We start from the raw sequence: 11,801 nt of genomic DNA, 5'->3' as shown, positions 1-11,801 counted from the left end.
ACACACGTAAGAATTACCCTAGTTCACAAGGAAAGAAAATCCTATCAACCTAGGAAACATATAACACGTAACTTGCTAACGTAACTTGCTATACATATATATATACACGTATACACGTGAGTTAACATATATATAGAGATAAATTGATTGATTGATTGTTAGAGTGCAATTTATGCACTAGTTTTGCATTATTTACTTCCCTTAATATCAATGTTTTGTACTTAATAATAGTGATTTACTTGTGTTTTACTTTTGTAGGTTCAATTCTATTGATTGATGATAAAATTGAGCTATAAGATGATGTTTAAGGATGATTGTTCCCTTGGAGAAATTATGAGCGTCAGAAGAACTTTGTTGATAAGGCGTGGGCGCGTGCTGTCAACTGCGGACCTGCAGTTTTTAGTTTAACGTGTTTTGTATTTTTGGTTATTTTTGTAATTACGAATTTAATATTTCAGATATTATGATTTTATTTTAAATAGAATTCTAAAAGAGAAGAGAGAGAGAGTATTTAAGGGAGGAATCTATTGTGAAAAAGGGGGGATTTTTGGATTGGAGAAAAAGAAAGAAACCCTAGATTTAATTTTTCTCTCCTCTCTATGAAGAACTAAACCTATTTTTCTGGTTGAAGGATAACGAAGCTTTGATTCATCACTACTGTGAGATCTTTCTTGTGCTTTAATTGTTTTATTACTTTTTGGGTATTTGTTTATTCTCTGAATTAGTTTCATGATTATGTTTGTTAATTAGGTAATTGGCCACTATTTAATTATCAACTTAATCTATTGTCAATTAAAGGATTCATCGTATGAAGAATTTAATGCTTGTGACAAATAACATAACAGAGAGTTGTGTTGTGAGAATAAACAATCTAATTTAAATGAATCATCATATGTGTTGATTAGGATTTGGGTCTCTCTGGTTTTTCAGGCTGTCAATTGATTAAATTCTATGATCGTATCTAGGGTTGTCTATTGATTAGGGAAATAACCAACGGTCGTACCTTGGTTATCGACTAGTTAAGGAGAGATTGGCTATTAGAGGGTCTCAGTAGCTATAACCGGTCTATTCATGACTAATAATAATCTATATTTGAATCAATGATCAGTAGTCGAATCAAGCTGAGTTAATTCCTTCAACCAGAGCTTTCTCTAATTTGAATTACAACTTTAATTTGCATTCTTGTTATTTTAATTTGATTTTTATTATTGTCAATAATTCCCCCATTTTACGTTTTACGTTTCAAAAGGATTTAATTAATTACCGATCTCTGTGGACACGACCCTGCTCAATCACTATACACAATTTATTTAGAGTATGAATTTATTTTTGTTGGCTTCGACACCCATCAAATTTTGGCGCCGTTGCCGGGGATTGGTGTCATTTATTTAATCCTTTTTACGTTTTACTTGGTGTATGGTTCGTTCTTCTCGTACAGGTACACTTTCGTTTGATCCTGAAATTGAGAAGACAGCTCGCCAGCTGAGACAGCAGACGAAGCAAGCTAAACAACGATCATCGTCGCCTTTGCTTTCTGAAATAGATACAGTACCTGATTTAGTTGAATCATCTAGCGATTCAGAAGAACAAGTGATGGATAAACCTGCACCTGTAGAAAGAACTCTTAGAGAGTTAGCTGAACCAGACTTGAATCAACAACCACTCTGCATTCAATATATAGATTTGGAGGTAAATTTTGAATTAAAGTCTGGTCTTATTCATTTATTACCCAAGTTTCATGGTTTTGCAGGTGAAGATCCTCATAAACATCTTAAGGAGTTTCATGTTGTGTGCTCAAGTATGAGGCCACAAGGCGTGACTGAAGAGCAGATTAAGCTGCGTGCTTTTCCGTTCTCTGTAGATGGGCTAGCTAAAGATTGGCTATACTACTTGCCTCCTGGATCGATTACAACGTGGAATGGTTTGAAGAAGCAGTTCCTTGAGAAGTACTTTCCTGCTTCAAGAGCTGCCAACATCAGAAAAGATATTTGTGGGATCAGACAACTTCCTGGGGAGACTTTGTATGAGTATTGGGAGCGATTCAAACAATTGTGTGCCAGCTGTCCTCAGCATCAGATTTCTGATCAACTTCTTATTCAATATTTTTACGAAGGACTGTCATTGATGGATATGAGTATGATAGATGCTGCTAGTGGAGGCGTGTTGGTGAACAAGACCCCTACTCAAGCAAGGGAGTTGATCTCAAATATGGCTGCCAATGCACAACAATTTGGCAGCAGACAAGATGCCACTTCAAGAACGGTGAATGAGGTAAATATTTCTTCTGTTGAACAACGTTTAGATAAACTTACTTCTCTTGTGGAAAAGTTTGTTGTAGGTAATGTGCAACAGGTGAAGACTTGTGGCATTTGTTACAATATGGGTCATTCAACTGATATGTGTCCTAAACTTCAAGAAGAACCCGCTGAACAAGCCAATGCAGTTGGAGGATTTCCAGGCATGCCTCAGAGGAGGTATGATCCTTATGCACAAACATACAATCCGGGATGGAAGGATCATCCCAACTTCAACTATGGAGTTAGGCCATCAGGATTCCCACAACAGTATCCACCAAGACAACCAACACCTCCACAGTCAAACTCCAAGTCAGGTATATCTCTTGAAGAAATTGTTAAATAACTTGCGACTAACACTCAACAATTTCAGCAGGCAACTACAGCAAGCATTCAGAACTTGGAGAACCAAGTGAGTCAATTGGCAACTACGATGAGCCGTCTAGAGTCTCAAGTATCTGGGAAATTGCCTTCACAATCTGAGGTGAATCCAAAGCAAAACGCCAGTGCCGTCATCCTTAGAAGTGGGAAGGAGTTGCAAGAGCCTAGTAAGAAAGTGACAGAGCATGTAGAAGATGGGCTTGAAAAGAATGAATTGATGCCTAAATCTCAGGATGCGCAACCCACAAGAGCGAAACCCCTACCTATTGTGATACCTCCTCCTTTTCCAAGCCGGTTTGCAAAATCCAAGAAGGAGGAACAAGAGAAAGACATCCTTGAGACATTTCGCAAGGTTGAGGTAAATATTCCCTTATTAGAGGCTATAAAACAAATACCTCGATACGCTAAATTTCTTAAGGAACTGTGCACCTCCAAGAGAAAATTAAGAGGAGATGAAAGAGTTCATATGGGGGAGAATGTTTCAGCAGTTCTCCAAAAGAAATTACCTCCCAAGTGCAAGGATCCAGGTATGTTTACTATCCCTTGCAAAATTAGTAGTGTTAGAGTTGAGAAGGCTATGTTAGATCTAGGAGCTTCTATTAATGTCATGCCTCGTTCTATTTATTCGTCTTTGAATATTGGTGCATTAAAAGAAACTGGCGTGATAATTCAACTAGCTGATAGGTCTAATGCATATCCTGATGGGGTATTAGAAAATGTCTTAGTACAAGTTAATGAGTTGGTTTTTCCTGCTGATTTTTATGTACTTGATATGGAAGATGATAACTCCTCTAATTCTGTCCCAATTTTGCTAGGAAGACCTTTTCTTAAGACTGCTAGAACTAAAATGGATGTACATAAAGAGACTCTTACTATGGAGTTTGATGGAGAGGTTATAGAGTTCAATATGTATGATGCCATGAAATATCCCAGTGAGGAACATTCGGTATTTTCTATAGATGTTATTAACCCTATAGTGCATGAAGTTTTTTATTTGGATGTTGAAGATTCATTGGTAGCTGCTTTAAATAACAGTTTGGGCCTCAAAGGATTGCAAAAGGATGAAAATGAGTTTGTTTTAAATTCTGTATTGCAAGAGACAATTTATGAATTAAATTCTTTGAGAACTTTAACTCATCATATGTCTAATAATGAATTACCTTCATCTAATGCAAAACTTCTTCCATCTATTTTGCAGGCACCAAAAATAGGGCTTAAACCATTGCCTAGTCATCTAAAGTACATGTTTTTAGGAGATGATGAGACACTTCCGGTGATCATCTCTTCAAAGCTTAGTACTTTGGAGGAAGAGAAACTTATTAGAGTGCTATGAGATTACAAAAAGGCTATTGGGTGGACAATTGCAGATATTAAAGGGATAAGTCCGTCCACGTGCATGCATAGAATACTGCTGGAGGAAGATGCGAAACATTCAATTCAAGCTCAACGCCGTTTGAATCCACTCATGATGGAAGTAGTGAAGAAAGAAATTCTAAAACTTCTTGATGCAGGTATAATCTATCCAATTTCGGATAGCAAATGGGTAAGTCCGGTACAAGTGGTACCAAAGAAAACTGGTATAACAATTGTGGAGAATTCTTATGGTGAGTTAGTTCCTACCCGAGTTCAGAATGGGTGGAGGGTTTATATTGATTTTAGAAAGCTTAATTCACTCACTAGGAAGGATCATTTTCCTATTCCTTTTATTGATCAGATGCTTGAAAGGTTGGCAGGAAAATCTCACTTTTGTTGTCTTGATGGCTATTCAGGTTTTCATCAGATACCAGTTGCGCCTGAGGATCAGGAGAAGACTACCTTCACATGTCCTTTTGGAACCTTTGCGTACCGACGTATGCCATTTGGTCTTTGTAATGCTCCCGCCACTTTTCAGAGGTGCATGGTCAGTATTTTTTTAGACTATATAGAAAACACTATAGAGGTATTTATGGACGATTTTACAGTCTATGCTGATTCTTTCGATGATTGTCTCTATAATCTGAAGAAAGTGCTTGAAAAATGTATTGAAACAAACCTTGTCTTGAATTATGAAAAATGTCATTTAATGGTAGATCAAGGCATTATTTTGGGTCATGTAGTCTCTGCTAGAGGAATTGAGGCAGATAAAGCTAAAATAGATGTTATTAAATCTTTACCTTATCCCACATGTGTGCGGGAAGTTCATTCTTTCCTTGGTCATGCAGGTTTCTATAGACGATTTATCAAGGATTTTTCGAAGATAGCTCAGCCTTTATGCAAGCTTCTTCAGAAAGATGTGACGTTTAATTTTAATGAAGCATGCAAGGTAGCATTTGATAAACTTAAGGAGTTGTTGACTTCAGCTCCAATTATACAGCCACCAGACTGGAGCCTCCTTTTTGAGATAATGTGCGACGCCAGTAATTATGTTGTTGGTGCTGTTCTCGGACAAAGGGTTGGAAGAGCTGCTCATGTGATATATTACGCATCAAGAACACTTGATAGTGCTCAGTGCAATTACTCAACAACGGAAAAAGAACTTTTAGCTATTGTTTTTGCTTTAGAAAAATTCCGTTCATATTTATTGGGTACTAAAGTGATTATTTTTTCTGACCATGCAGCTCTCAGATATTTGCTCGCCAAGAAAGAAGCGAAACCGAGACTTATCCGCTGGATCCTATTACTTCAAGAATTCAACTTGGAGATCCGTGACAAGAAAGGAACAGAAAACTTAGTTGCAGACCACCTTAGTAGATTGACCACGAGTGAAGAAGCAGCACCTTTGAAAGATGATTTTCCAGATGAGCATCTCTTTGTAACTCAAGGTATGGTTCCTTGGTACGCTGACATTGTCAATTACTTAGTTACAAGAACACTACCTAGTGATCTGACGAGGGCTCAAAAGGATAAAATTAAGAGCGATGCTAAATACTATGTTTGGGATGACCCTTACTTGTGGAAACATTGCTCTGACCAAGTCATCAGAAGGTGCATATCTGAGTTTGAAATTCCTTCTATTCTTCAATTTTGTCACTCATATGCATGTGGTGGTCATTTTGGTCCCAAAAGGACAGCATCCAAGGTGTTAGAATGTGGTTTATTTTGGCCTAATTTATTTCGTGATTCATATATGTTTTGTAAGTCGTGTGAGAGTTGTCAAAAGACTGGTAATTTAAGTCATAGAAATCAAATGCCACTTACCCATATTCTTGTATGTGAAATATTCGATGTGTGGGGCATTGATTTTATGGGACCTTTTCCCTCATCTTTTGGCAATTCTTACATTCTTTTAGCAGTGGATTACGTTTCTAAGTGGGTAGAGGCTAAGGCCACCCGGACTGACAATGCTAAAGTTGTTGTAGATTTTGTCAAGTCTAATATTTTTGCCAGGTTTGGTGTACCGAGAGCGATGATAAGTGATAGAGGCACTCATTTCTGTAATCGAGTGGTGGAAGCTCTGTTCAAAAGATATCATGTTACCCACCGAGTGTCTACCGCCTATCATCCACAGACAAGTGGACAAGCTGAGATATCAAACAGAGAAATCAAGTCTATTCTTGAAAAGACAGTTAGTCCAAATCGAAAGGATTGGAGTTTGCGATTAGATGATGCATTATGGGCGTATCGCACCGCTTACAAAACTCCCATAGGTATGTCTCCTTATCGTTTAGTATTTGGTAAGCCTTATCATTTACCTGTAGAACTTGAGCACAGAGCATACTGGGCGGTTAAGCAATGCAATATGCGGATGGATGAAGCGGGAAAGCAGAGGAAGTTGCAGCTGCAAGAGTTGGAGGAGATTAGAAATGAATCCTACGAGAGTTCGCGATTTTATAAGGAAAAGACGAAGACATTTCATGACAGAATGATTTTGAGAAAGGAGTTCTCTGTTGGTCAAAAAGTTTTTCTCTTTCACTCTAAACTTAAACTTTTTCCTGGTAAATTACGTTCTCGTTGGGTAGGACCTTTTATTGTTACTAATGTTTTTCCTCATGGTGCAGTTGAGATTCGGAGTCTAATCTCTAATAAAGCCTTTAAGGTTAATGGTCATCGTTTAAAACCTTTTTACGAAGGTTTTTCGGTGAATATTGTGGAGGAATTGGCTCTCGAAAACCTATTTATGGAGATTGATACATAAATGTGTCTAGCCAAAGACATAACACAAAGGCGCTTTTTGGGAGGCAACCCAAATGATTTGTTTATTTTGGTTTTTGTTTTATCTTCTTTAAAAGAAAAAAAATGAAAAAAATGAGTTTGCTTATTTTGGTCAGAAGAAAATTTTTGATAAGGCGTGCCCACGTACTTATTAGAAAAGTACTTCTGAAATTTTTAGTGTCTCAAAGTGATTCATTACTAAAAAAAAAAAAACTAAAAATCGAAAATCATCATTTATTTATTTATTTTCGTTCCTTTCTTTCTTTTATATATTTATTTATATATACCAAAAATCGAAAATCACTGTTCACAAATCCCTAATTCAAAAATTACTGTTGATTATCGTTTTACAGCAGCATTAGCCCCAGCCGCAACCAGCAGCATCAGCTCCAGCCTTCACCGCGCAACCAGCAGCAGCAGACGAGTACGCCCAGAACCAGCAGCAAGCTCCAGCATCCCCAGCCCGCGCGCGCAGCGCGAATCAGCCCCAGTCGCCGCGCACAGCATCGCGCACCGCAACCAGCAGCAGCGCGAATCAGCCTCAGCGCAGCACATCAGTCCCGCGCGCGCAGCGCAACAGATCCGCAACGCAGACCTGCAACGCGAACTGGCTCTCGCGCGCAACACAGCAACGAACCAGCACCCGCAAAGCAAGCCTCAGCAGCGCGCACAACCAGCCCCAACTCGCGCAACAAGCTCCAGCCGAGTAGCAAGCGCAACACAACCAGCCTACGCCCTGTATTCCAGCCGGGTAAATCGAAATCCATGAGTGCAATTATTGTAACAATGCCGAAGAGGAAAGCATCTACTTCCAAGTCGTCGAAAAAGACACCCGTCGCAAAGAAATCTAAGATTGCCGCTCCCACTACGGTTCCATGGAACATAATTTCAGATTCACGCCAAGCCGTGCGACAAAGATCGAAGCATGGAAAAGGCATGAGTGTTTTGCCACTTGTGGAATCCAATCTCGGAGGGTGCCTCGCATTCGCGACTCAACAAGAGAAAGAGAGGTACAAAGATATTTCCATGCGCAAAATACTTCCAGCTAAGTATATTCATTACCCGACTCTTGAAAAATTAAATGTTAAAGATAATTTTGATTCTTTGATAGATAAGATTGGGTTGCGTAAGTTTGTTGATGTTGATTGCTTGGGTTATGTTGAGTTGATTAGGGAGTTTTATGCTACTTTTCAATTCACTATGCCGAATGATTTTACTCTGCATACCCCGGATGTCATTAAGTTTAGGTTAATGGGACGAAATTTTTCACACTCTATCACGGATTTTAACCTAGCTTTAGGATTCATTGATGATGATTATTCTACTAGTGATGAATATTTAGGAACAACTTGTGACTTTAGCGAAAATTTTGAGCCTTATGGTCTTTGGCGTAATTTATCTGTTGATCACAATGCCTATGACCCGAGTAAATCAAAGAGTTCTTTCTTACGTGATTCTGTTTTGAAATGTGTGCATCGATTCTTAGCATATAATTTTTTAGGCAAGAAAGATCACTCAGGAATTTTCTCTAAAACTGAATTTTATTTTATCTGGTGCATGTTAAATGATGTGAGGCCTAATTTAGGTTTTTGGTTAGCGGATCAATTTCAAAGTGTGCTTAAACGGTATAGGACTTTATTTCTTGGTCCATACATTACTCTGTTAGCTATAAACCTATGTGTGCTTGATCCTGACAATAATGATTTGCATCCTGCTTGCAAAAAGGAATTTTTGGATATGTCTGTGTTTGAAAGAACAGGTGTGGTCGAATTCAAGGAGGGGAGATTTCAGTTTACTGAACCATGACCCATTCAACTTCCGAAGAAGCTTTATGCTAGGAGTGGTGCTACCTCTGATGACGAGTTTGACGACGACACTGTTGCCCCGCCAACTATTCCTTCTACATCCGCACCACCTTTGAGCATTCAGTTAGAGAAAATGGAGCAGAATTTGGCCGCATACTTCGAGAGTGTGGGATTTACCCCACCATTTCCGCCAAACCCATAGACGTTATGTGGAACAAAGCTCACAATTCAGGGAAGTTTCTTTTTGCCCTTAAACTTTTATCCTTACATTTTAATTTTTATGTGAGCTTTGATTATCTTACATTGGGGACAATGTAAGTTCTTGGTGTGGGGGAGGGATTTTTGCATTATTGATGTCTGGAAGTAGTATTTTCACTCTACTCATTTATTTTCACTCTACTCATCCTTAAATGATTTTGGAGTTAGTATGCTTTATATATTATTATTTTATCTTTTCTTTTCTTTCTCACTATTTTTTTTCCCATCTATCTCAAATTATTTACATCTATTTTTTTTTCATATCATACTCTTTCATCACTCACATTTTATCTTTCATTTTTTTTTACTACATACATCTTTCTCACTTATTATCATTTTTACCTTTCCTTTTATATCTCATTCATACCTTCATCTCATTCTACACCACTATTGATGATTGATTCATTTGAAGAGTGTACATGATTTGATGGCAAATTTACCAACTTTGTGAGGATTTGAGCCTATGAGCAACCACTTTGCTCTAATTATTTTTGTTATGTGAATATCAATCCTAGTTTGTTTATTCTAGAGCTTGCTTTATTATGCATGTTGAAGCCACATTACGGGATTTTATGCATTAAAATGATAAGGGCAAACCATTTACCATTTTTCTATTCTCGCATTTTCCTTTTTCTTTACCCGAATACCTTTATTTGCTACCTTTGTTTGAGCCTTAACCATTACCCATCTAATTCTCTCCGTCTACTTAACCATTTTTCTTCTTTTTGAGCCTCAATTTAATGAGATTTTTGGACTCATTGTATGGATATATTTTGTTGCTTTTTCTACCTTGTATTAAAGTTTCTCAATTAGATCAACAAGCATTATGCTTGAATTCAATTGTGCAAGGTTCGTTTCTTTTGTTTGATTCGAAAAAAAAAACAAACAAACAAAAAAGAAAAAAAAAACCAAAAATCGAAAAAAAATGTTTACATTCTTGGTGACTTGAGTAGAAATAAGCATTTTGATATCATAAGTTCATTCAATGAGTTTATTCTTCTCGTTTTGATCTCTTTTTCTTTCGTAAACCTTTCTTTTTCATTTAACCCCATTACAACCCTTTTAAGACCCTTAGATTTTTGCATTTTATTCATGTTTTGTGGATTGAGATGTGATATATAAGCAAGCTTATGGTAATAGCATTCTTTGATTTGATTTGAGTGCATAAATGACACCCTAAACACTTTGAGTGCATGGAGTGAAGTCAATGAGAGGGTTATTAAATCTTGTTGCACTTGAATTTTGAATGGATCTTCTTGGTGGTTGAATGTTCTTATTCTATCTTATGAGATTCTATGCTTTAAAAATCCTTGTCTCTCGAATGTTGATCGACTTAATTTCTTGAGGTATGCTTGCTTAAAATTGTTTTTGGATGAGTTGAGATGAGAATTTAGTGGAGATTTGAGATTAGTCTTGAGTTATATGCTTGAGGACAAGCATCATCTTGGTGTGGGGGAATTTGTTAGAGTGCAATTTATGCACTAGTTTGCATTATTTACTTCCCTTAATATCAATGTTTTGCACTTAATAATAGTGATTTACTTGTGTTTTACTTTTGTAGGTTCAATTCTATTGATTGATGATAAAATTGAGCTATAAGATGATGTTTAAGGATGATTGTTCCCTTGGAGAAATTATGAGCGTCAGAAGAACTTTGTTGATAAGGCGTGGGCGCGTGCTGTCAACTGCGGACCTGCAGTTTTTAGTTTAACGTGTTTTGTATTTTTGGTTATTTTTGTAATTACGAATTTAATATTTCAGATATTAGGATTTTATTTTAAATAGAATTCTAAAAGAGAAGAGAGAGAGAGTATTTAAGGGAGGAATCTATTGTGAAAAAGGGGAGATTTTTGGATTGGAGAAAAAGAAAGAAACCCTAGATTTAATTTTTCTCTCCTCTCTATGAAGAACTAAACCTATTTTTCTGGTTGAAGGATAACGAAGCTTTGATTCATCACTACTGTGAGATCTTTCTTGTGCTTTAATTGTTTTATTACTTTTTGGGTATTTGTTTATTCTCTGAATTAGTTTCATGATTATGTTTGTTAATTAGGTAATTGGCCACTATTTAATTATCAACTTAATCTATTGTCAATTAAAGGATTCATCGTATGAAGAATTTAATGCTTGTGACAAATAACATAGCAGAGAGTTGTGTTGTGAGAATAAACAATCTAATTTAAATGAATCATCATATGTGTTGATTAGGATTTGGGTCTCTCTGGTTTTTCAGGCTGTCAATTGATTAAATTCTATGATCGTATCTAGGGTTGTCTATTGATTAGGGAAATAACCAACGGTCGTACCTTGGTTATCGACTAGTTAAGGAGAGATTGGCTATTAGAGGGTCTCAGTAGCTATAACCGGTCTATTCATGAGTAATAATAATCTATATTTGAATCAATGATCAGTAGTCGAATCAAGCTGAGTTAATTCCTTCAACCAGAGCTTTCTCTAATTTGAATTACAACTTTAATTTGCATTCTTGTTATTTTAATTTGATTTTTATTATTGTCAACAATTCCCCCATTTTACGTTTTACGTTTCAAAAGGATTTAATTAATTACCGATCTCTGCGAACACGACCCTGCTCAATTAATATACACAATTTATTTAGAGTAGGAATTTATTTTTGTTGGCTTCGACACCCATCATTGATAGATAGCCACTTCACAAAAAAAAAATTGTTAATTTTTTGAGTTGACAACCAAGATCGGAGAACCTCTACCAAATAGTATCGGAGCTAGACTTTGGTACATGGTTGAAATATGATGGTTTTAAAATATCACTCAAAAAGTGAGGATAGATCTCAAGGGCACTACAACGACAATTACCCGTTTATAGTTCAATTAAAATGGACGTCAATTAAGTTAATTCAGGTTATGGTTACTATACAATTCATGTAACAAAAAATTTGGGAGATATAGCATAA

At 36.7% G+C, this 11,801-nt stretch overlaps 1 non-coding gene across 1 annotated transcript; it reads right to left on the bottom strand.

The window, feature by feature from the left end:
- Positions 1-1,971: 1,971 nt before the first annotated feature.
- On the bottom strand, positions 1,972-2,078 carry LOC112097476. The gene has a single exon (XR_002905008.1). It is a non-coding gene; the product is annotated as a small nucleolar RNA R71 (small nucleolar RNA).
- Between the last annotated feature and the right edge of the window lie 9,723 nt (positions 2,079-11,801).

The sequence above is a fragment of the Citrus clementina genome, unplaced genomic scaffold, assembly GCF_000493195.1.
Source record: "Citrus clementina cultivar Clemenules unplaced genomic scaffold, Citrus_clementina_v1.0 scaffold_6, whole genome shotgun sequence".
NCBI classification, from domain to species: Eukaryota; Viridiplantae; Streptophyta; class Magnoliopsida; order Sapindales; family Rutaceae; genus Citrus; species Citrus x clementina.
Note: the sequence above shows the minus strand (reverse complement) of the source record. Positions and strands in the feature narration are given on the sequence as shown.